Below are 24,188 nucleotides of genomic sequence, written 5' to 3'. Positions count from 1 at the left end.
TTTTAAGGAGTGTAAGCAATTTGTAAGTTCCTCCTGCTTTGCTTTATGGTTTAGTATTGCTCCTGAATGGTGGTCTTGTTCTTCGCGGAGGCGTCGAATTCGCATTGCCGCATTCCGAGATTCGCCTCCAATCTCTATTACTTCATGATGGAGAGCCTGAACCTAGGTGTCTAGACGTGCTACTTGTGGTACAATTGGAGGTAGTGCTTAATTTGTAAGGGTGCTGGGTCCCGAAGTATAGTGTAGTAGGTGCATGCCTAGTGCGGATCGTCGGTCATCTCCCCTAGCCCAGGTATGTAGCTGGCTTACTCCTTGTGGAGTGCATCCTGGGAGGAGAGAGGTGAAAGGGTCTCTGGCCCACTCTCGATAGGGTAGGGCTCACTAAGGATCTCTCCAGCACCTTCATCCTTTTCTGACTCTTCATGAGAATCCTCCCTCTTGTAATCCACCTCTTGGGATTCTTTAGGACCCACTTCTAGGTTTTCCTCATGAACCTCTTCTGGCTCCTCCTCGACCCATCCGTTGGCTGCGATGGCAAGGTAGTGGGGGTCTTTGTGGTGAAATTCAACCATGTTTTGTGTGTGAGAATAGAGGTATGAGAAATATGTAGAGGGTTTAAGTGTGTGGTTCTATGGTATCCTAAAATACACTATAGTATTTTAAATGTCGCATTTGATTATATGCTGGTTACACCTCAGATAAATATAATTGATCAGGTTATATTTATTCAAGGTCTAATTACACATCCCGAGGCCTACCTGTACTTTTCAACTCATCATACTACTTTTATTGCCCTCGTTATGACACTGCCCCAACATGTATGTACTTATACTTTACTTAAAATATTATTATATTTTTAAAAGTATATTTGGAGTCATAGTGTTTTAGTCCCGTTATATTTATAGTTGTATATCTTGTATGGTTGGATATACTAGTTCACTATAAACAATGCTCTAATACCAATCTGTCACACCCCCGAACCGGAACGGGGGAAACGTCCGGGGGCGGATGACGTCATTGTATAGTATCATAACAATAGAATATAAATGAAACATAGCAACCCAAGTGACATACATCAATAGTACAAACTTACATATGTTACATATTGTATTTGTTTAAAAATTACACAACCATGACTGAAAAGTAAAAATTCCATAATGCGGCGAATCCAGTTCTCAAAGACTTAAGTACCTGCTTACGGATTCCATGAGAATACAAATGATTTTAAAAAGCATCAACATAGAATGTTGGTGAGTTCATAAGCATATTTGTATGAAAAGATTTGTATCTGATTTGTTTAAAAATGGTTTGTATATTTCCAAAAAATCCGATATTTTCTATAAAAATGAATTGTAAGTCTTACACCAAAGACTAAAAATGTATGTATGCATGCACTTTGTTTCTTTTTCCTTGTAATTGTAAACTAAGGTATGTTCCCAAAAAATCCAATATTTCATGATGTATGAAAACGGTAGTCTTAAACTTTAAGACCAGAAACGTCCATAGTGTACTGAAAAGTAGTATGTAGTTTTTTATTTTTATAAAACCGATGAAGTGTAAGCTTCCCGTAAACCAAGATAGTATTGTTAATCCCTATGTAAGTTATTATAACCATGCTTGATGTGACTGTTCTGCCTGTACGATGTTCTTCAGCCGTCAGAATAGGTAAGATATTTGTCACCGTAGACTAGCCCGTCTAGCTGTATCAAACAACTCATTTGTGGGGTTCTCAATCCCCTATAGATCTATACACAACTATCTCGCTCTCCCTCTGTGAGTCTCTAGTTATAATGCATGACTTAAAGTGTACGCTAGGTAGGCACGATGAAGAGAATGTCTCACTAGAGCATTAACGGATTTACGTGAACTACGACTCGCTTTTTCTTGGATAACAGATTAGTTACTTTATTGAAAATTTATGACATTGTTTTTATGACACCCAAACTAATACCATTTATAGTTGGCCTTGTATTCCGTTTTGTGTAAACTATTTATATAAACTTTATATAAATATCGAGTTGAAATCTTGTCTAGTAGTAATATATGTTATTAAAACATGATATCCTTGTGTTTTAACCCACCAAAACAATGATGACTAAAAATATAATCACTTTTACTAGAAAAACTATTTTTAGCAAAAAGAATTACCAAAACTTGTAGTTTTTACAACTCATATTTTCTTGTTGATACTTGTATTAAATAATGAGTTTCATTTTTGTACATCAACTTATACAATGCGATTTTTGTGTAGATAAAATAGTGTTAACCACATCTTATGCAAATAGTATTTCATATTCAAATATATAATAAAGATGAGACTAGCAAATATCCATAAGATACAGATGTTTTGACTTGTATCCCCCCCCCCCCCCTAAAAGCATGAAAAACTCGAAAAATGGAGGTATGAAGCTCACCTTGGTTGTTTTCACGAGTTGTAGGAAGGTAGATAGAGAAAATGTTGAGCCTAGGATGAAGTGGATGAACTTTGAAGAGCTTCTTGGAATGGTTGGTGTTCTAGGGATTATTCACACGAAAAATGTGTGTAAATAAGGTGAAATCTACATAAAATCGCATAGAAAAGCTAGAAGTTCATGAGATAACTTACCTAAAGCTCGAAAATTTGAAGATGATGAAGAATCATTGGAGCCTTTAACTTGTTTTGAAGAGAGAGTTAGAGGAATGGAAGAATTTTGTGCCTTTGGAGGTCGCACAATGGCCTCTCGGCCATGATATTTATGGAGGAAAAGAAAGTTGATTCATGGAGGTATGGAGGGTTTAAGGGTGTGTAGTGTGGATGCATGTAGGATAATGAAATGTAAAGTGCCATTCATAGAGGTATGGTGTACAAAAGTGTGCATGGTTTGGTTATTTGGTGGTTAAAGGGAAGTAAAGCATTGAGGTGGCATGAGTAAGGTTCAAACCTTGGATTATTTTAATTAAAACCGATTTCTTTAATTCAAGGGAGGGGTTTTCAGTTTTAGGGTGGCCGAAAACACCATTCTTTAGGGTTTTCGGTCTTGAAGATGTGGGTTATCGGTTCTAAGATGGCCCAATAAGGAGGGTTTTCGGTCAAGGGTTGTTTGGGCCGAAAATCTTAAGGTCAAGATCCATTTTCGATTTATGTACTATTCATTTGATCTATTTTTAGTCTTCTAAATGTTTATTATGTATATGCACACATATAACATCATATAGCATTGTCATTTTTGAATTTCAATAATCTATTTCAACAAAGAGAATAATTAACTCGTTTCTTGAAAAATCAGGATATAGGGAAGAGAATAGCTATTTATGTTCTTGTCAAAAAAGAGTCTCTGTTTTCTATTTGTCGCACATCGTCATAAATGAACATAGCTAAAGAGTCTCCCTTACATTTTCAAAATTAGACCCACCTTAACAAAGCTTATAACGATAATTGTCCTAAACTAGTTTAGTTTGTTAAAACCTTGACCCGTTAATAGATTTCGCCTAAATTACTAAATTTACCCTAACTTTACATCTTTTTACCAAGCTAACAATTTAAGGTAGTTTAATAATAGACTTTTCTTCACAACTAATAGAAATATTTATTATATTATATTTTTATCTACTAAATTTAAATTATAAATTGTTTTTTAAATTATATATTTTTATTTTAAATTGATTCCAAATTGAGATGTTACAATTCGAACTCTAACACATTATTCAATTGATTGCTTCCAATACTAGACCCATTTCCAATGATCGATTTCCATCCAAATTACACACCGAGCGATTACCAACATACTTGGTCCTAATAGCAAATTGCTTTTATAGCACCAATAACAACTAAAGGCATCCCTAAAAAAAAAAAAGAATGAACAACTCCCACAAGATTTCTCAGTCACAATATCCAATCTTTGCTAGCGAAGTTTTGAACCAAATCAACACACTTAGTATCTCTAGGCAAATCTATAACATAATCCCTTCATTTCGATGTTATATATTGCACAATACCGTTTATTCTTTACTATATAACCTCCGGTTTACATAGCATATCTAAAAATTTGGCATGTCATAACTAGTTTCCTTTTTCTTACATTACTTTTTGTGTTCTTTGCATTACTACCTTCATGTTTAATATATGAGATTATAATAAATGATATGAACGTTTTTTTTTGAAATCTCCAATTACATACACTCTAGCTTTTTTGAAAACATCTTATTACCTTAAAAGATATTTGAAACATTTATACTCTTTTTCGAAATTTTAAATTACTTTATTTTAGTTAAAGACTTAAAGTTGTCCGGAAATTAGAAAAAAGCATTTCAAAAATCATTTCATGTTCAAAATGTTAGTAAAATGAATATGCATTTTAAAGATATCTCCAGCAATTAACCTTTCAAAAGTTTTTACTCTCGTCATATCATATTTCCAAAAACCTTTATTAATCAAAATAACTTTTGTTATAAACTCACTTTAATAGTTATGTTTTAAAAAAAATATTTTTTATAATTTAATTAATTTATCTTTTTTTGTTAAATGCTAAAAAGCTATCCTCATATCGATTTTTCAGATTTTAAGTCTATTTTATATTTTTGAAAAATAACATTTAGTTGATATTAATATTTTAATAAATAAAGTAAAACAGTATGTTATACAGTTATAGTAATGTTTTTAATCTTTGGTGTATATATAATTTTGAAATTAGACAATTTTTTTATGACATAAAGTACATAAAATATATTCAAATCAATAAATAATTTAACTAATAAAAAATTCAAAGATAAGTAGTTTATATTTCAATTCCTTTTCTCATTCTCCCTTCATCGTGCAATTTCGGAATTCACCTTTTGAGCAGCGACTTGTAGCTTTCCGACCAGTGGCGAGGCTATTTTATGGGAAGGTGGGTCACTTGACCCACCTAAAATTAAAATGTTTATAACAAGTTATATACAAAAAATATTTAAGACCTACCTTAAATATTTAGAAGGACCTAGATTAATGTGTTTAGTAAAAAATTAAAGGAAAAGAAAAATATAAACTATAAACAATAAAAGACATATGGTAAGTGAGATTAAACCATTAAGGAGTTTCACATTGACTCTAAGAAAAAAAATGGTTAAGGAGTTTTCTATTATAAATAAATGCTTCTTCTTTCACATTTGTACAACATAAGTTTGCTCAAGTCTTGTTTAGACCGACTAACTCTAAGTATAAGTTGCTTTAGTAAAAAAAGGAATGACTAATTTGGGCTTAGTCATTTCAACACCACTTTTTATACATGCTAAAACTGTTATTTTTTCTGGGTGAGCCATTCTAGTTGAGCCTAATTTTTTTAACTGGCCCGATTAAACTCGGTTAGTGAACCACATGGTATACTATTCTAGACTCGCCACTGTTTCCGACTCAACCCTTCTTCTCCGGCGGGAGCAAACGCCGGCAGGGCTTGGGTTTTGTATCTTTAGATCTCTCTTCTGATTGGGTTTTTGTTGGGGTGATCCTGATTTTCGACTTTGGGGAGTTTTATGTAAGCTGGTGTAATTATTTCCAGCTGATCGATCCAATGGTCTCTAATCACTCAACTTCTTCGTTTGGTGAGTGTTGGAAGAAGAACAAGAATCACGTTCGAAAGACCTCTAATGAAAGAAGCCATACAACATCCAAGTCTGAATCACATTTGTTTTATATTAAAAATTTCCTAGATTATATTATTCACTCTGATATATTGCGTACATGTTCTCGGTTTGGAAGAGTTTGTGATGTATTTATTTCCAAAAAGTTGTCACGTATGGGGAAACGTTTTGGTTTTGTTAGATTTTCGGGCAATGTTAACGTTGATCATATGATTAAGAATCTTTGTGAAGTGTGGTTCGGGTATCATAAGTTGTTTGCTTCTGTTCCTCGTATTCATAAGAAAGAGCCTAATTTCCATAGGAAACCACCTAAGGCGGAGAAGAAACGGGAGAATGTTTCTGTTTCATATGCAAATGTAGTAAGAGGTGCTTATAGTGAGAAATCTTTATCTCACAAGGAAGAATTAGCCATTGTTCTTGAATCTGGGAATAATGTTATTGATAATTTAAGTTAGCGTGTTTAGCTAAGGCCCCCGACTTTAGTACTCTCCCTAATTTGGGAATGTTGTGCCATGATGAAGGTTTTGATAACTTTATTATTCGATATTTGGGTGGCTTGTGGGTGATGTTTAAATTTAAATCCAAAGAAGCATGCAATTTTTTTTGACATGCGATGCCGTAAATCATTGGATTACTGAAAAAAGAAAATGAGATAAAAACTTTGTGCCATCTGATCGTATCGTGTGGTTGATGTTGAAGGTGTTCCCCGACGTGCTTGGAGTAAGAATTCTTTTAGACATATTTTGGCCAAATGGGGTTCAATCGCTCATCCTGATGATAACATTGGAGAAGATGTGTATAAATCACGTGTTTGTATTATCACCACGTTTTTTGGTATAATTTCTGAAGTGAGTAAAGTTAGTATTGATGGTGAAATATTCCCCATTCGTATCAAAGAAGCCCTTGATTGGAATCCTACATTCGTGTGTGAGTTCAACAATATTGATAACGATAATGTTGATGTTATTCACCGTTTTGATCAAGAACAAGATGGTAGCAATGATTCATTACTTGATAAGGAAGATGTCTCATTCGATCCTTTTGGTATTTACGATGTAATGAAAAAAATGGATAATGAAGAGGAATTAAAAAAAAACAACCAAGGTGCATAAGGGTCCATCCCAGGGGTAATATCAGAATTCTGCTTCAAAAAATGAAAACTCAAACTTACAAGGGCCACCTCCTGTTGTTGGTTCTGGTCCAGCTCTTTTCGAGCACCATGATCCTGATAAATGCGACCCAACATAGGCCTATTCACAGCCGAAAGTCCTGTCGATAGCAGCTCAAGCTGTCGATATTCAGACATCCCCTGTTGCTGTCAAAATTGCGACAGCAGCTCCTGCTGCTGTTCCGGACGCTACCTCGACTGCTTGAACTCCTATTTTCTCTTCTCAACTTGGAAAAAAAATCTGAAGTTAATAAGAATTCACGAGGTTTTAGACGAATCTCTCTCATCCCCCGAGTTTCTCGAATCAACGGTTTTCTTTTTCGGGGAACAATCAAAGTATTTCAGATGGCATTGATAAAAATAATTCATTTTAAATGAATTAAGAAAACTATTGTAATGGGAGAATCGTTGGGGTATAATATGGACGGTTGAATGGATCGTGTTACAGATTTTAAAAGGGCAGGTTGAGAGGCAAGTTCCAAAATGAATTGTTTATCTATAAACATTCAAGGGGCGGGCTCCTTAGATAAGAGGAGTTGGATAAAAAAAATTGTGTGATCGTCATAAAGTTAACTTTTTTGCTATACAATAAACTAGGTTAGAGAGCATTGACGTAGTTATGGCTAGATCTTTTGGGGGTAATTCTTCTTTTATGCACGCTTTTTCTCCTTCTCGTGGAGCTTCTGGGGGTATACTTGTTATTTGGGATGTTGATTTGATTTCTCAAAATTGAGTTTCTATTCACGATGGCTTTGTTGCTATTGAGGCGGTTTGGGTTTGTTCGGGCCTTCAAGTGAATTTTATTGATGTTTATGCTCCTCAAGGGATAAATAATAAAAGACTTATTTGGAATGATATTTATAATATTATCTCAAATTCTTCGGGGGAATGTATTGTTATGGGTGACTTTAATGAAGTTAGAGATGAGTCTGAGAGATTGGGATCGAATTTCAATATGTCTTCTGCGAGAGTTTTTAATGATTTTATTAATTCTCTTGATCTTGTGGACGTTCCTTTGGGTGGTCCTCGATTCACTTGAGCGATAAATGGGGTTCCAAATTCAGCAAGCTCGATAGATTTTTGGTCACGGAGGGTTTTTTGGATTCTTTTCCCCATCTTTAAGCTATTGTCTTGGAAAAGAATATTCATTTTCACCGTCCTATTGTTCTGTTGGAGCATCGGGTGGATTATGGCCCAACACCTTTTCGTTTATTTCATTCTTGGTTCGATATGGAGGGGTTTGGTAATGTTGTTTGGCAGGCTTGGGCTACCTCGTTGGTGGGGACGGAGTTGACTAACCCTTGGGTCATTTTTAAGAAAAAAACTTTAGTTTCTTAAATCTAAACTCAGGGAGTGGAACTCTAAACACCGGGACATGGTGGGTAGCAAAAGGAAGAATTTGCAAGATTTATTAGAGTCTACTAATATTAGGCGCATGGAGGATGAAGGATCTGCCAACTTGAGAGAGCAAAGAGTTTCTTTATTGAAGGAGTTGTCGGATCTTGATCATTTAGTTCAAGTTGATCTTGCTCAAAAGGCTAAAACTCAGTGGGGGCATTGAAGGGGATGAGAACTCTAGATTTTTCCATGGAATACTTAAGCATAAAAGGAGACAAATAACTATTCGTGGTTTGATGATTGATGGTGTGTAGGTGGATAATCCGGTCCAGGTCAAGGATGGGTTTCGTAATTATTTTCAATCTTTATTTCAGAAGAGTTCTTTATGGAGACCTGTAACTGATGGTGCTCTTTTTAGTACCTTATCCCAATTGCAGGTTGATTATTTGCAGTCTCCTTTTTCCTATGAGGAGATAAAGAGGGCGGTGTGGGATTGTGGCTCTTCTAAAGCCCCTGGTGCTGATGGTTTTACTTTCGGTTTTTTAAAGAGATATTGGGATCTTGTTGCAGCTGATGTTGAGGTTTTTTTCACCATTTTTTCCATCATTCGGTCATCTCAAAAGGGGTGTAATGCCTCTTTTTTCACTATTATCCCAAAATTCAGATATCCGATGACTCCAAAAGATTTTAGACCCAATAGTCTTATTGGTTGCCATTACAAAATTATTGGTAAACTTCTATCTAATCGTCTTGTAGAGGTTATCCATAGTGTTGTTAGCCTTGAGCAATATGCTTTTATCAAAGCCAGACAAATCCTGGATAATCCTTTTCTTCTAAATGAATTAGTTGCTTGCAGCAAGTCTTCCAAAAATCCTATGCTGCTTCTTAAGGTGAATTTTAAGAAAGCTTATGAGTATTTATCTTGGGATTACTTATTGGAAATTATGTCCATTATGTGATTTGGGTCTACGTGGTTTCGGTGGATTAAGGTGCCATTGTCGACTGCTAGGGCTTCTGTGTTGGTTAATGGTTCCCCGATTGACGAATTCCAAATTCACTGTGGGTTGAGACAGGGTGATCTGCTTTCCCCTTTTCTTTTTATTTTGGCTATGGAGGGTCTTCATGTTGCTTTGATGAGGGCTCGAGTAGGGAATGCTCTCAGAGGAACTTCTATTTCAGGAATTGAGACTTCTCATGTCCTTTATGCTGAGGATGTTATGTTGGTCACTCCTTGGGATATTGAGAATGCGAATTGTCTCATTCATATTCTTAGGTGTTTTTATTTGGCTTCAGGGCTTAAACTCAATTTACTTTTTAAATTGATTGGTGTGGGAATTCCTTTTTCCCAAGTTCTTGAGGTGGCTAACAGGATTGGTTATGCAGCTTCTACGCTTCCTTTTGTTCATCTCGGTATCCCAGTGGGTTAGCCTATGACTCGAACGTCCTCTTGGGATTCTATGATTGATAAATTTCGTTATAAGCTTTCAAATTGGGAGGCTAAGTGTCTTTCGTTTGGAGGTCACCTTACTTTGGTGACGTATGTCTTGAGCTCATTATGGAGTTACTTGTTGTTTGTCTTTCTTGCTCCTATCTCGGTTATGAAGGATCTTGAAGGAATGAGGGCGAGATTTTTTTGGGGTGCTAATAGGGATGAACGTCAAATGCATTGGGTTAGATGGGACAGAGTTTTAGCTTTCAGGGATGAAGGTGGATTGGGGATCGGTAGTCTTTTCTCTTTAAATAGGGTTATGATATTTCGGTGGTGGTGGAGGTTTTATCACTGCCCTGGTCTTCTGTGGGTTAGAGTGATAAAATCTATATATGGTTTGGATGGTGCTTGAAGGAATTTGAGCTATCCTATTACTGGACAAGGTCCTTGGGGTGGGGTTGTTCGTATGTTCTCTTAGTTACGCCACAAAGATATTGATCTTCAATCTCTTTGCCTCATTAGAGTTGGAGATGGTACTCACACTACTTTTTTTGCATGATGTTTGGAGAGGTGAAATGCCTATGTCTTCCTCTTTTCCTAGAGTTTACGCGCTGGATTTGCATAGACATGTTTCTGTTTCTGATAGGTTGTCCATGGGATTGGGGGTTAATACCCTTAGACGTGGCCCTAGAGTTGAAACAGAATAGGAGCAATGGAATAACTTTAATTTTCTTCTGCAGGATTTCCAACTCAGACCGGTTCCAGATATACTAGGTTGGGTTAATGATTTGTCAGATAATTTTTCTATTTCTTCAGCTCGAAATTTTTTGGATGGTTTTACGCTTAGTAATGGAGATATTTCTACTCGTTGGAATAATTGGGTTCCAATTAAGATTAATATTCTTATTTGGAGGATTAGATTGTCTAGTATCCCTACTAGAGAGTGTTTATCTTTTAGGGGTATCCCGGTGGATTCTAATCTTTACCTTGTCTGCTCTTCTAGAGTGGAGACTGTTGACCATATTTTTGCAGAATGCTCTGATTTGATTGCTTTATGGTATCGTATTGCAATTTGGTGGGGTATTAATTGTCTTTTTCAGTTGACTGTGTAATATGTTATCAACTGGGTTGCTACAACCTCCTGGAGAATCGGTCAGTGGAAAGCTTTTGATGCAGTGATCTTGACTACCTTTTGGTGCATTTGGAACTTCAGGAACGGTTTGATTTTTAGAACGGATACGCCTAAGAAATCTATGATTTTTGATGATGTTGTTCATAAATCTTATATTTGGATTTCTAGTAAGTGTAGTAAAGCCAAGTTTAGTTGGTCGTCTTGGGTTCACAATCCTATTTCAGCTACTATTTTGATGTAATTTTTTTTCTAGCGTCTTGCTAGGCTTTATAATATTCCGCCGTTCAAAAAAAATCAATACATATATATATATATATATATATATATATATATATATATATATATATATATATATATATATATATATATATATATATATATATATATATATATATATATATATATATATATATATATATATAGGGTTAGGTTCATGTGAGACGACCTAATTTTGTGAGACCGTGAGATGCATTTTTTTATTTTTTATTTTTTTATTTTTTTTTTACTTTTTTAGTTAATTCAAGTTCCGAAAATAATATTTAAAAAAAGAATTTTTGGATTTTTTCCATTTATTTTGCATTTTAAAATTATTTTTTAGAATATGTACAGTGTAATATTCTATTAGAATATTTCACGTATTTTTCAAAAAAAAAATGGAATTTATTTTTATTTTTTTTAGTTAATTCAAGTTCCGAAAATAATATTTAAAAAAAGAATTTTTAGATTTTTCCATTTATTCTGCATTTTAAAATTATTTTTTAGAATATGTCAGTGTAACATTCTATTAGAATATTTCACGTATTTTAAAAAAAAAAACGGAATTTTTTTAAAATTTTTTAATTTTTTTTAGTTAATTCAAGTTCCGAAAATAATATTTAAAAAATGAATTTGTGGATTTTTCCATTTATTTTGCATTTTAAAATTATTTTTAGAATTGGTCTCACGGTCTCAGAAAATTAAAATGGTCTCAAATGAACTGGATATATATATATATATATATATATATATATATATATATATATATATATATATATATATATATATATATATATATATATATATATATATATATATATATATATATATATATATATATATAACGGAAGGAAAATAAATTGCATGAAATATAAAGAAAAAAATGGACCAAAATCAAATGAAAAAAGTTTGTTGAATAATATACCGATGAAATGACCAAAAGTAAAACCTCACAATTCTATTGATAAATAACATTAAAAAAAACTATTATCGAATATATTTTAAAATTTACCCTCTTTGAAAATTTCAATGTTCGAACATCGTAGCTAGTTTTCACTCTTCCAAAATCTCTCTTCATTGAGGTAAATAGGTAAATAGCTCCTTGTTATATATTATTAGCTAGTTTATAACCCGTGAAAACCACAATTATACAATTAATTGAACTTTTAAAATAAAAACTAAAATTATTAATCAATTATTATAAATAAATTATTAATTAAGAGATTTTTTAGTTATATAAAATTTAATCATTAATTTAAATAAATATGAGAAATTATATCACTTTATAATTTGTATTAAGTTTATTTTAATTTTTATTATAATGTTATTGATTTAATGTAATTAAAATTATAAATTTAAAATTTGAAATTTGAAATGGAGAATCAATAGGTTTACAAATGTCATGTATTAATTAGAAGATATAATATGATGACACATAACAAAAGAAGAATAAAATATGTATTAATTAGGAAACTTAATAAGATGACACATGTTAAGAGGAAAATAAAACTATTTTTTTATTAAATAGGGAGATAGCTTTTATGATATTTGTTAAATTTAGTTGTTAACACTTATTTGGTATAAGTAATCGTTATTTAAAACTTCTAAATTTGTTAATAGTATTTTTCTCTATATTGTAACTATAAAATAATTTTTGTAAAATATTCAAGTTGCATTTATGCTTTTGTGATGAAGACACTCTTTGAACCACTTCCATTGATGTGAATATGATGCTTCACCCAACTTATCGCATTTCTCTGATGGAGTCGTTACGTAACAAAGTTTTACATTCATCTAACTTATACCTCACGTCCACAAATAGTTCTCTCTCTCTCTCTTTCTCTATCTATATATATATATATATATATATATATATATATATATATATATATATATATAACGGTGGGAACCACGGTTATACAATTAATTAAACTTTTAAAATAAAATCTAAAAAGTATTAATCAATTATTTTAAATAAATTATTAATTAAGAGATTTTTTTAATTATATAAATTTTAATCATTGATTTTAAAAAATGTGAAATCATATCACTTTATAATTTATATTAAGTTTATTTTAATTTTTATTCTAATGTTATTAATTTAATGTAATTAGAGTGGGAAATTTAAAATTTAAAATTTGAAATGGGGAATCAATATGTTTACAAATAGGGGTGTTCAAAACCGGATATCCGAAAATTCGGATATCCGAAAATTCGGATAGTTGATTTTTAATATCCGAATCCGTATCCGAAATTTCGGATACGAATTCGGATATTAAACCAGATATCCGAATTTCATTAATTTTAAATAAATATCCATATCTGAACATCCGATCCGTAAAATCACCTCAACTCTTAAAATTAATAATAGCAACTATGTTAAATCTTGCGACATAGATGGATATCGATAGCAACAAATAAATATATGTACATTTACTTAATAGTTTTTTATTATAAGCCAACGAACCAGGATTATAACAAACAAATATATAACGATTGTAAATGGAAAAGTTTGCAATAAAAGTTTGGAAAGAATGGTCACGAAAAAGTTGAAAATGGGGGGGGGGGGGGGGTGGGGTGGGGGGGACATTAGTCCATTAAGCATGTCAATGTTTCTAATTTCTCATTTTAAAATATTTAAAAATAAAGAAAAATTATTTTTTTCGGATATCGGATATCCGAAATATCCGAAATTTTATAAATTCACTATCCGTATCCAAATCCGAAAAACCGGATATCCGTATCCTAATCATTATTTTAATATATATATATATATATATATATATATATATATATATATATATATATATATATATATATACATACATACATACAAAAACATAGTTTTTTTCGTTTTTTTAAAATTTTTAAGAAGCTATTTTTATCGGAAAATGATTTTAAATATACCAAAATTCATGATTTTTATTCTCTAAAAATAGACATCCATATTGATATAGTTTTAAGATAAAATAATTTTTTTTATATATTTTCAGCTATCGTTATTCATAAATAAATAAAAATGCATCAGATTTTATTACAGTACATTCATTATTCACTTATGAATAAAAAGTATGATTAATTAATTTTTTTTTTACAATTTAAGTATAATTCATATATGAATATAACATATAATAAACATAGTATAATCATATTTAAATATTAGACAATGCATTCACTTCAGAATATTAACATAGTATATTCATTTGTTAATATTAGATGATATATTCACTTATGAATATTAAATGATATTTTCATATGTGAATATTGCATAGTATTACATGGTATATCACATGTGAATATTACATAATATATTCACTTGTGAATATTAGATGATATATTCGCTTATAAATATTACACAGTATATTCACATTTGAATATTACAAGGTGGTTTCACAAATATATATAATTTTTATATGTTATTCACATATGAATAACATACAGACTTGCATATTTGATTTGTGTTTTTAATAATCATATATTGATTCAGTTGAGAAAACATATTAATATGCGAATATAACGTGGTAATTTAGTTTATGCATTTCATCAAACAGTTGGAGTGCATACAAGTTAACTTTTAAAAAAAATGCTAAAAACATGATTCTTCCGATTCAAGTTATTAATTCGAAATCATCATATACTTTCGATTTCAACTTTGAAGCGTGTAATTCTGATTTTGATTTCATTCCAACAAAAATTCCGATTTCAATTTTGAAACCTTGAAATCCCAATTCCAGATTTCTTTGTAGTACCGATAATCAAGACGTGAATTGTTCCGATTAGAATACATGTTCCAATTTCAAAAGCTTCTGACTTCAGATGCGACATCCTATGTATGATCGATTTCACATATTGATTTTGATTTCCGAAAATCTGATTGGGAACTTGTGAGTATCGATTCCGAGCCCTTCAATGTCGAATGTGACTGCGAGTCTAGAACTCCAATTCCAAATTCATGAACAGTGAAGAAATTCCGATTCCAACTGAGTTCGTTTGTGAATCTGGGAAATTCCAATTCGGAGTATTTAACAAAGAAATCGATGTCACGTATTTGAGATTGAATGTTATTATCATATTTACAAGTTTGCCACCGTGTCTTTTTATGCTTAGATTAAATGAGTGGCTGATAATGATTCTCCCATTCTCAATCTTTTTTATTTTCTCAATTGAACTTACCTTTCTCTCTCTCTCTCTCTCTCTCTATATATATATATATATATATATATATATATATATATATATATATATATATATATATATAGTGACTCATTTTTATATACATATATAACTTATGACGATATGTTGTTACATTTTGGCAGTAGGTATTGTAGTTGTAATGAAATCAAGTATGAATTACGAGACTAGAGTAGAGTAAGAATGATGAACACGAGATCTAAATTAAGTCTGTTTGGCTCAATTATGTTTCTAGAAAGTTCAGAAAGTTTTTAGACAAACTGAAGAAAGTTCTTATCTATCTCTAGTACACATCCCATATTTATAGGGATCATAAAAAGCACAAAAAATATAAGGGACTAAACACTGAAACCTTCGATACATAAAGTGCCCTTATAATAAAATAAAAGACTACAGAACTGTCCATGATCTTCGACACCTCATAACAATGTTGGACATCTACATTCTCCCTCTTTGTGAGAATTGACGAATCAGGTCATCTACATCTGCATAGCTTGGTGCATAGTTCTTCGGACTTCAATATACCAAGTCATCACTTTCTTTAGCTATGGCTTATCTCCATCATTATTCTTTTTGCAACTATTCATACGAACAAACAAGTTCGTATAATGAACTGTAGTATACCTTTCCACATCACAAGCTTGGAACAAAAACTTAATTTTCTTTCCTTTCTTTCTTTTTCCAACAAACACTATCCTAAGAGGCTTCAAGCACATCTCTCCATCGACATAAGGCTTTAAATTAGATTGACTCTTCAACAACGATTGAGACACGGTAATTTCTTTTCCTATTGCCAAAGCCAATTCGACATCAGTCAAAGCTAAGCATTGATAATAGTTATCGATTAAAATATTGACATGTGCAAGACCCAACAAATAATCCTCCTTGCTTGTACCTTGGAGTTTCGATTCATTAATACCATTGAGAATCTTCGCAACTGTGATCAAGTCGTTTAGATTCATGATTGGGAAGTCAGCAATCGAAAAGTCGAATGTAGTATTGTTTACTTTGACCACATGATAGCGAAAATTCTATAATACTCCCTCGAATAAAACATCTTTGGAAATACTAAGAACTCGAACTATTTTGAGAAGTGACCAGACTTCTTCTTCTTCTTTTCCAAGGACAGCATGAAATCGAAGCTTTAACCTCTTGAACTCCTCTTTGTCTTGGAACTTATCAACAATTTGATACTGAGTAGTAATGAACATCATCTTGTTGATTGGAAAGTCCAAGTGATTCAAATCAGAATTTTCTGTTGCTTGGCTTTTCTTCGGAACTTTCTCAAAGTCATGTAATTTACCATAAACAACCATTGCCTCGATATTCTCATAGTTATACAGCTTCTTTGGTTCACCCTTCTCCAAACCTGGAGGATCACTTTCACGAAGTTAAAGAATGCTTTGTATATGCCTTTGTTTTTCCATCTCTTGTTCTAAAGCAACTTTCTTCTCCTCTTTTGAAAGCTTAACACTTACACCTTTTCCTTTCCCTTTATCTTCTTCATTGGGCTTGCGTTTTGAAGAAGAACTTGAACCTCCAATTACAATTCCCTTTTTAAAGGCTTTTGTTGTTTTTGTTGTTGTTATTGTTTTTGTTGTTGTTGTTGTTGTTGTTGTTTTTGTTGTTGTTGTTGTTGTTGTTGTTGTTGTTGTTTGTTGTTTGTTGTTTTTTGTTGTTGTTGTTGTTGTTGTTGTTGTTGTTGTTGTTATTGTTGTTGTTGTTGAGATTATTGGATTAGTTTTCTTAGGAATTGTCACCGAAATCTGAGTAGTTATAACCTTTCCAATTACCTTTGCATTATCACCAGTCTTTCCAGAACTTCCTTCGCCTCTAACACTTTGTGAACTTATGCCAACACTCCTCCTTTCTCCCCCTTGCACCACTGTGACAACAGGTGGGGCATCCGTTGGCATGAAATTTGCAAACTTCGCAAGTGGAGCCAAGTCATTGTGAATGGTTGACTCTAACAAGGGAAACTTCTGAGTTAAAAACTTAGGAGTAAGTAATGAAGATGACGAAGATCCAGATTTTAACATTTAATCCTTTAATTCACCCAACAACTTGGCAACATTCCCAAAACTCCTAGCATCTACCTCAGTCTTCTTATCAAGTTTCGGAGCCATGGAGTTATACCACTGCACCACTTTCGTTACTGTCTCATCAATTATATCAACCTTCTTTAGAAGAGAAGAATAATTCTTAATCAAATCCTGAATTTCCTTTTCCGTATCAGCTCTTAACTCTTTGATTTTTCTATTCACATTTTCTCGAGCTGTCTTGACATCTTGAACGAAAAGAACATGTCTTTATCTCGCAATAGCCTTTAACTCTTTCAATTTTCCATTAAAGGACTCAGCTTGAGTTTTGATTCATAACTCATTGCATTTGTCCATCTGATCAAGTTTATTCTAAATATGATGCTCTTGAGCTTTCAGCATCACATCCACCTCTATGCTAGAAACTAAATGTTTACCCCTACATCTGCTTGTAATTGTTGCAATGAATTAAGCTTCCTATTCAGAATCTTAAATTGCTTCGCAGACATAAACATGTGATTGGGTATTTTTCTTCTTCATAATCAAATTTAATATTAGCAAATGAACCCATGAATTCACCATCATCAGTTTCATCATCGTTAACTATTTTTGGACCTTCTATAGATTGGGATGGGAATAAGGAAGTAATGGGTTGTTGCATGATATTATCGAAGGTAGGTGAGTGGGTTGATGAAGGTAATTCTGATGAAGTAGGAATAAGAAATAATGTTAAAGTGATTGTGGTATCAACACCAGATGTTTCGAAAGTAGAAGACACAATAAGAGAAGGATTACCTTGGGCTTCTTTGTTCGATACCCCTTCACCCATATTAGTATCCATATTAGATATGTTCACAGTGATGCCTGAAGGGCGAACCCCCTCAAGAATTGATTCGGCAGTCGACACTCCGAGTGATATGACAATAGTCTTCTCAGGAGTAGAATTCTTCAACTATTCACCTTGATTGATGGTTGTGTCGACTTTAGAAGCTTCCACATTGCCACCAGGATTTCCAATCGCCTTGAGATTCGACTTGATAGGGGAAACCCTAACAGGTGAATAATTGCCCAATTTATCATCTCCAAATGGAGATTCAAGAACTACTTCCTCATCCATCTAGTCTTCATTAATAATTAACTTCCTCTATTTCTTCTGCTTCTTCGAAATTCTTTTGGATATGTCTTCAGCAAGCCTTTTCTTCGATGCTGGAGATACAGGTGTTGGAATTTCATGAATCACAACCTCCTCACTATTAATTTGAGGTTTGCGAGTAATTATTTGTGAAAAACTTTTTGATCCTTCAGGTGAATGACATGGTTTGTGAGCCATTTTCTTCAACCGTTTCAACACACCTTATTTCAATGGTACCACCTCCTTAAAGGTATTGACGTGTCTGCAACAAAAATCTTGGGATCTTGTTTAGAAGACTTCACTTCCTTGATAAATTTCTTCGGAATAGGCTTAGCCAACTTTTCAACTTGTACAGGACTAGGTTTTCAGGGACTAGCCTGATCATCCTTCTTTGATCCTCTGCGCTTCTTCGAAGGACCTTCATTATACTTTTGCAACAATACTTTGGTCTCAATTGATGGATTGATAGTCTTCAAGTAAGCTACGAATATGGGATTTGTTTGATCAACTTTTCGAAGCATCACATCTGGGATACAAGCAATAGTAGGAAACATATCTTGATTATCTTCGACAGTTTTTGGATAATGATACACCGAGATTTCAGATGTTTGTTCACCTTCAGGAACCATAATGCCTTCCTTTTCATAGACAAATTGCAGAATTAGGATCTAGTAGAGGGCACAAGAAATTCCATCTACAACATTCGTATTCCCGATGCTTTTTCACAAACTCATCGCAAAGTTGACTTGCATAATCCACTGATAAAATCATAGTAGACACTTGCCATCATAGCGTAAACCTCCAATCGAGCTTTATCCAACCCCACACTTCGACCCATCAAGCATCAAAGGTATATGAAAAATAAGAAATTCCATATGCACGGTAACCCAAACTTCTTAAATTCACTGATCTTGGTAAGAGTAGGTTGATAACCCATATCGTTAAACATATGAATGACTTGTACATTTGTTACCTTGTAGAAAGGTTCAACATTGGGGATATTGAGAATCTGAGCAAAAATTTCTTCGTTAACCTGAACTTCTTGTCATTCATCAGCTGGAATGTCACAATCTTCATTTTGTTACTATAAGTGGCCGTAGAACCAGCAAGAGATAACCAAGAAATTGGTACAACAAAAGAGTTGAACATTGCTGTCGATAACACCGAATTTTGTAGAGCAACGATTAACATCTGCAATCCCTCTGGGTAAGCATTAACATCTCCTTGAACTTGGTAGTTGGTGCTTTCAATCTTCACGATGAGTTGAGAGAAACATCTTCAGTGGTTTGAGACTATTGACCTTGCTTAGCCGCCATTGTTAGGTTTTGAAGAACTTCAAGAATATCAGAGAGAAAAAGGGAACAAATCGTTTGATAATTTTATGTGAGTGTAAAATTGGAATAGAATCCCTAAATCCCTTTTTATACGTCATCTGGAAGTAAAGAAGACTGGTAGCAGAGGTGTTGGTGATTTCATCGGGAATGAAAGCAATGACAATGTGGGTCTTCAATGGTAGTTTGTCGGTGATGTTGTGATGTAGTGGCGACATATCATCAAAGATATAATGGTTTTTGTGGTTGCAAAATGAAGAAGAAAGAAAAAAGGGTGAGTTATGGTTATATAGAAATCGATACTGTGATGTTTGGCTCGATACCAATCAGAATCAAGGTTTGATTGAAGCATTTTCCCTCTTTTACGATGAACAACTAGAGGTCAAAAGATAAAAGAGAGGAAAATGGATTTGTCAATTCACATTTCTCGATATCTAGATTGATGGGTATTGAACATCGATGAGACGGAGGCAACAACCATATTTCTTGTTCTCCCATGCGACATTGATTCTCTACATCATTGTTTGGACCAATCATTGAGGTCTATTGCTATTGTATCGATTATGGACCTGTGTTGTTCGACTTTTGTAATTCTTCGCTGACGCGATATGGGTTTAAGGATATTATGATAAAAGTTTGGAGAGACTTCGAAGGAAGTGGGGATCTTGACCGATACCTTTCAAATAAGCTTAAGTTTTATAAAAAATATTGACAAAATTGCAAATTTGGTCCCTGTGGTATGTCCAAACTAGCATGTTTGGTCCAAAATGGGTTTGGCTTGCAAAGATGGTCCAATAGTTTCTATTTGTTGCGAGTTTAGTCCAATGGCTTAACAGCCGTTACCAAGCTCCCGTTAATTTACCCATGCCCCTCTCACTTAAGGGTATTTTAGTCCATTAATCCCTGTAACCGTTCCCGCTAAAGCTCAATAAAAGCAGTTCGTCTCCTCCTCAATAAAGTAGACTGTCGTTCTTTACCAAGATCAATAAAAGCCCTAGACACAAAATCAGTTCTGTTAGTTAAGCTGCGATTTGTAGAGATTATCGGTGGATGAACATAACAATGTGGCACGTAAGGTTGTTAAACACACCCTTTAACCCCAAGGTTGTTTATGGTACGTAATTTGCCCTTTTTCATGTTTTGATTTCTTGATTTTTTTTAAGTAAGTCCAACTGAGGTGTTTTTTTTCTTGTTTTGAAGATGGACACCCAACATTGTTTACCATTAAGTTGTACCATGGAGGTGAGTTCACCAAGTACCCTGATGTTCGTTACATTGATGGAATTGTAAACTATGTTGACATGGTAGACATAGATGAGTTTTCAGTTCATGAGCTCGATGCAATCATGAAGGGTTTTAGATATGGGGTTCCTCCTGTTATATACTACCATTTTCTTGTGCCTGGTGGAGACTTCCACTTTGGTCTTCGCCCTTTAGGAAATGATCAAGATGTTGCAAACTTTTCTCAATATGTCAGTGAGCACAAAGTGATGAAGGTATACACAGAGCATGGTGAAACAAGACTACTCACCTATTTCTTGAATCCTAAGCCTGTTACCAAGGTTACCCTTGTACAGTTAGATGAACCACATGAGGATGTGCAACACATTGATGAAGCTCCTGATGACCAATCAAAGGAAACACCTGAGATGACTACACCTACTGATAATTTAGTTGATGTGGTGCCCACTCAAGCAAACCAACCTAAAATCCAAGTTAATGAAATAGTTCAAGTCGTATCCTTATCACTTGGATATAATAGGAGAAGGGGTATGAGCAAGGATGGAGTGATGGCATCTTGCAGCAAGCAAATATACTTTGATGATATTGGTGAGACTGAACAGATAGCCAAAGACTTTGTTGAGGCAGCTACTGATTTTGATATTGGACTCTACCAACAAATACTACAAAGCAATGTTGATGGAGTCAATGGCACTGACATGCATGATGTCAATGAACCTCAGATGGATGAAGAAATCCAACCTCAAATGGATGAAGAAAACCAAGCTCAGATGGATGAAGAAAACCAACCTCAAATGAATGACTTTTGGGATTTTGACTATCAAACTAATGCTTTTGTCCAAGATGGAAGTGAAAACCAACCTCAGTCTAACATGGATAGTAGTGGAAAAGAAAATGTAAGTGAGGTTGAAAGTAAAGAAAGAAGTGAAACAGAGCAGGAAGATGATAGTGATGATAGTGATTATTGGGTGGATGAAGATAATGTAATTGAAGATATTGAAGTTGATATGAGGGATTTTAACATGAGCATTGATACAGAGGTAGAGTTCTTACATAAAAGGGCTAGGAATCCTAGACAACATGAGAGTGATGAAAAAGCAGATGAGTTAGATGTCATTGACAATGATGCTTTTGATTCCATGGATGAGGATTCTGACCAGGACAGGAAGAGAAGAGCAGTTTTGAAACAACTAAGTAAGGAAAAAAGTTGTTCTTTAGGTGAGGTTCATAAGTGTCATTTTAAAATAGGTCAAAAGTATAACAGTAAGCAGGAGTTGAAAGAGAAAATCAAAATGCATGCATTGGAAACAAAAAAGAATATTGCATTTAAAAAAAATGACAAATCCAGATTGAGGGCCATATGTAATGGAGTTGTGGCATTTACGAATGATGGAGTTGGTGGACCTACACAAGCTGAAAAAAGTAAAGGGAAAATTAAAGGGAAAAGTAAAGAAAAGGACAAACAAGGTGGTACAAGTCAGGAAAAAGCAGATTCTTCTTGTCCTTGGATGTTACATGCCTCGAGGTTTACAGATGCAAGCAGCTGGTACATTAAAACATATGAAGACAAACACACTTGTATGAATACAAGGAAGGTGAGAGCTGCAACAGCGAAGTTTATGTCCAAACAAATCATGGATCAAGTAGAATCTAACCCTACTATCCCAGTTAAAGCTCTCCAAGAACAATTACAGAAGAAGTATGGAGTGGGCTTCTCAATCCATAAAGTTTTTAGAGCTAAAGCAGATGCAAAAAAGATTGTAGTGGGTGATTACAAAAAACAGTATGAAGTTCTGAGAGACTATATCCTTGAGTTGCAGTCAACCAATCCTGATACCACAGTCAAATTAGAACTTGGAGATGTTTCAGAATCTAATTTGGTGAATTGCACTTCAAGATGTTTCAAAAGAATTTATGTTTGTCTAGGGGGGATGAAGAAGGGATTCAAAGCTTGTTTAAGAGATTTCTTGGGGCTAGATGGGGCTCATATGAAAGGCCCTTATCCAGGCCAGATCTTAACTGCAGTTGGATTAGATTCCAACAATGGCATATACCCACTTGCATATGCCATCGTAGAGATTGAAAACTGCGAATCTTGGAAGTGGTTCCTTGAATGTCTTGGTGATGACTTGGATCTACATGCTATGTCTAATTTCACTTTTGTTAGTGAAAGACAAAAGGTAATGGTTGTTTATTTATTATTTTTAATGTTTATTTGTTAATCATGTGTAATTTGTTGCCAGGGTTTGCTACAAGCAGTTAGTCAACTGTTCCCATGTGCTGAGCATAGGTTCTGTCTCAGACATATACATGAGAACATGAAGAAACAATGGAGAACTAAGGAATATAAAGATCACCTTTGGGATTGTGCCACAGCTACAACAGTGCCAGAGTTTAACCATTTCATGCACCAATTCAGTTTATATGACAAATCAGCATATGAATGGTTGAAGTCAATACCACCACAACATTGGGCAAAAAGCCATTTCACAGGTAAGCTATTATGACCCTTTTACCCTTTTACCATTTTACCCTTCACATAATATTATGACACTTTTACCCTTTTCTATATAGGGAGAGCAACCACAGACATGCTGTTAAACAACCTTTGTGAGGTGTTTAATGGCAAGCTAGTTGATGGGAGAGACAAACCAATTATTAGCTGCTTGGAGTTTATTAGGGAATATATGATGAAGAGGATATGCAATGTCCTCAAGGTGCAACAAAAGTGTTTAGGCCCACTCACCCCAACAGCAACAAAGATCATGGAGAAGAATGAAGCAGCTGCTACTCACTACATTGCAGAATGGTGTGGTGATGAAAAATACCAAGTCAAAGGCCCATGGAATGATCAACATGTTGTTGATATGCATGAAAGGGTATGCAGCTGCAGGAAATGGGAATTAACAGGTATCCCTTGCAGACATGTGATTTCTGTGTTGTATAACAAAGCAGATCATGGTGAGTGTGTACAAGAGCTCCATACTTATGTCCACAAGGTGCACTAGCTACAAACTTGGAAAACTGCATATGGGTACAAGGTGGAACCAATTAAAGGTCGGGCACTGTGGCCTAGAAGTGAGTGTCCAATGCAGATCACACCTCCCCAACACCATAATCAACCTGGGAGACCCAAGAGGAAGAGAAGGCAATCCATGGAGGAGAAAAGTCAAAGCAAGAGTCAAAGTCAGAGTCAAAGGTCATATGTTGGTCCCAGTGAGATTCATGGTCATGGTCCACATGGTAGTGGGAAACTAACAAGAAAGTTTGTTAGTGTGACTTGTAGTAAGTGTAGAAACAAAGGGCACAACTCCAGGACATGCAAAGGTCAGGGAG

Source organism: Lactuca sativa, chromosome 4, assembly GCF_002870075.4.
Source record: "Lactuca sativa cultivar Salinas chromosome 4, Lsat_Salinas_v11, whole genome shotgun sequence".
NCBI classification, from domain to species: Eukaryota; Viridiplantae; Streptophyta; class Magnoliopsida; order Asterales; family Asteraceae; genus Lactuca; species Lactuca sativa.
The sequence above is the reverse complement of the archived record's forward strand: the minus strand, read 5'-3'. Positions refer to the sequence as shown.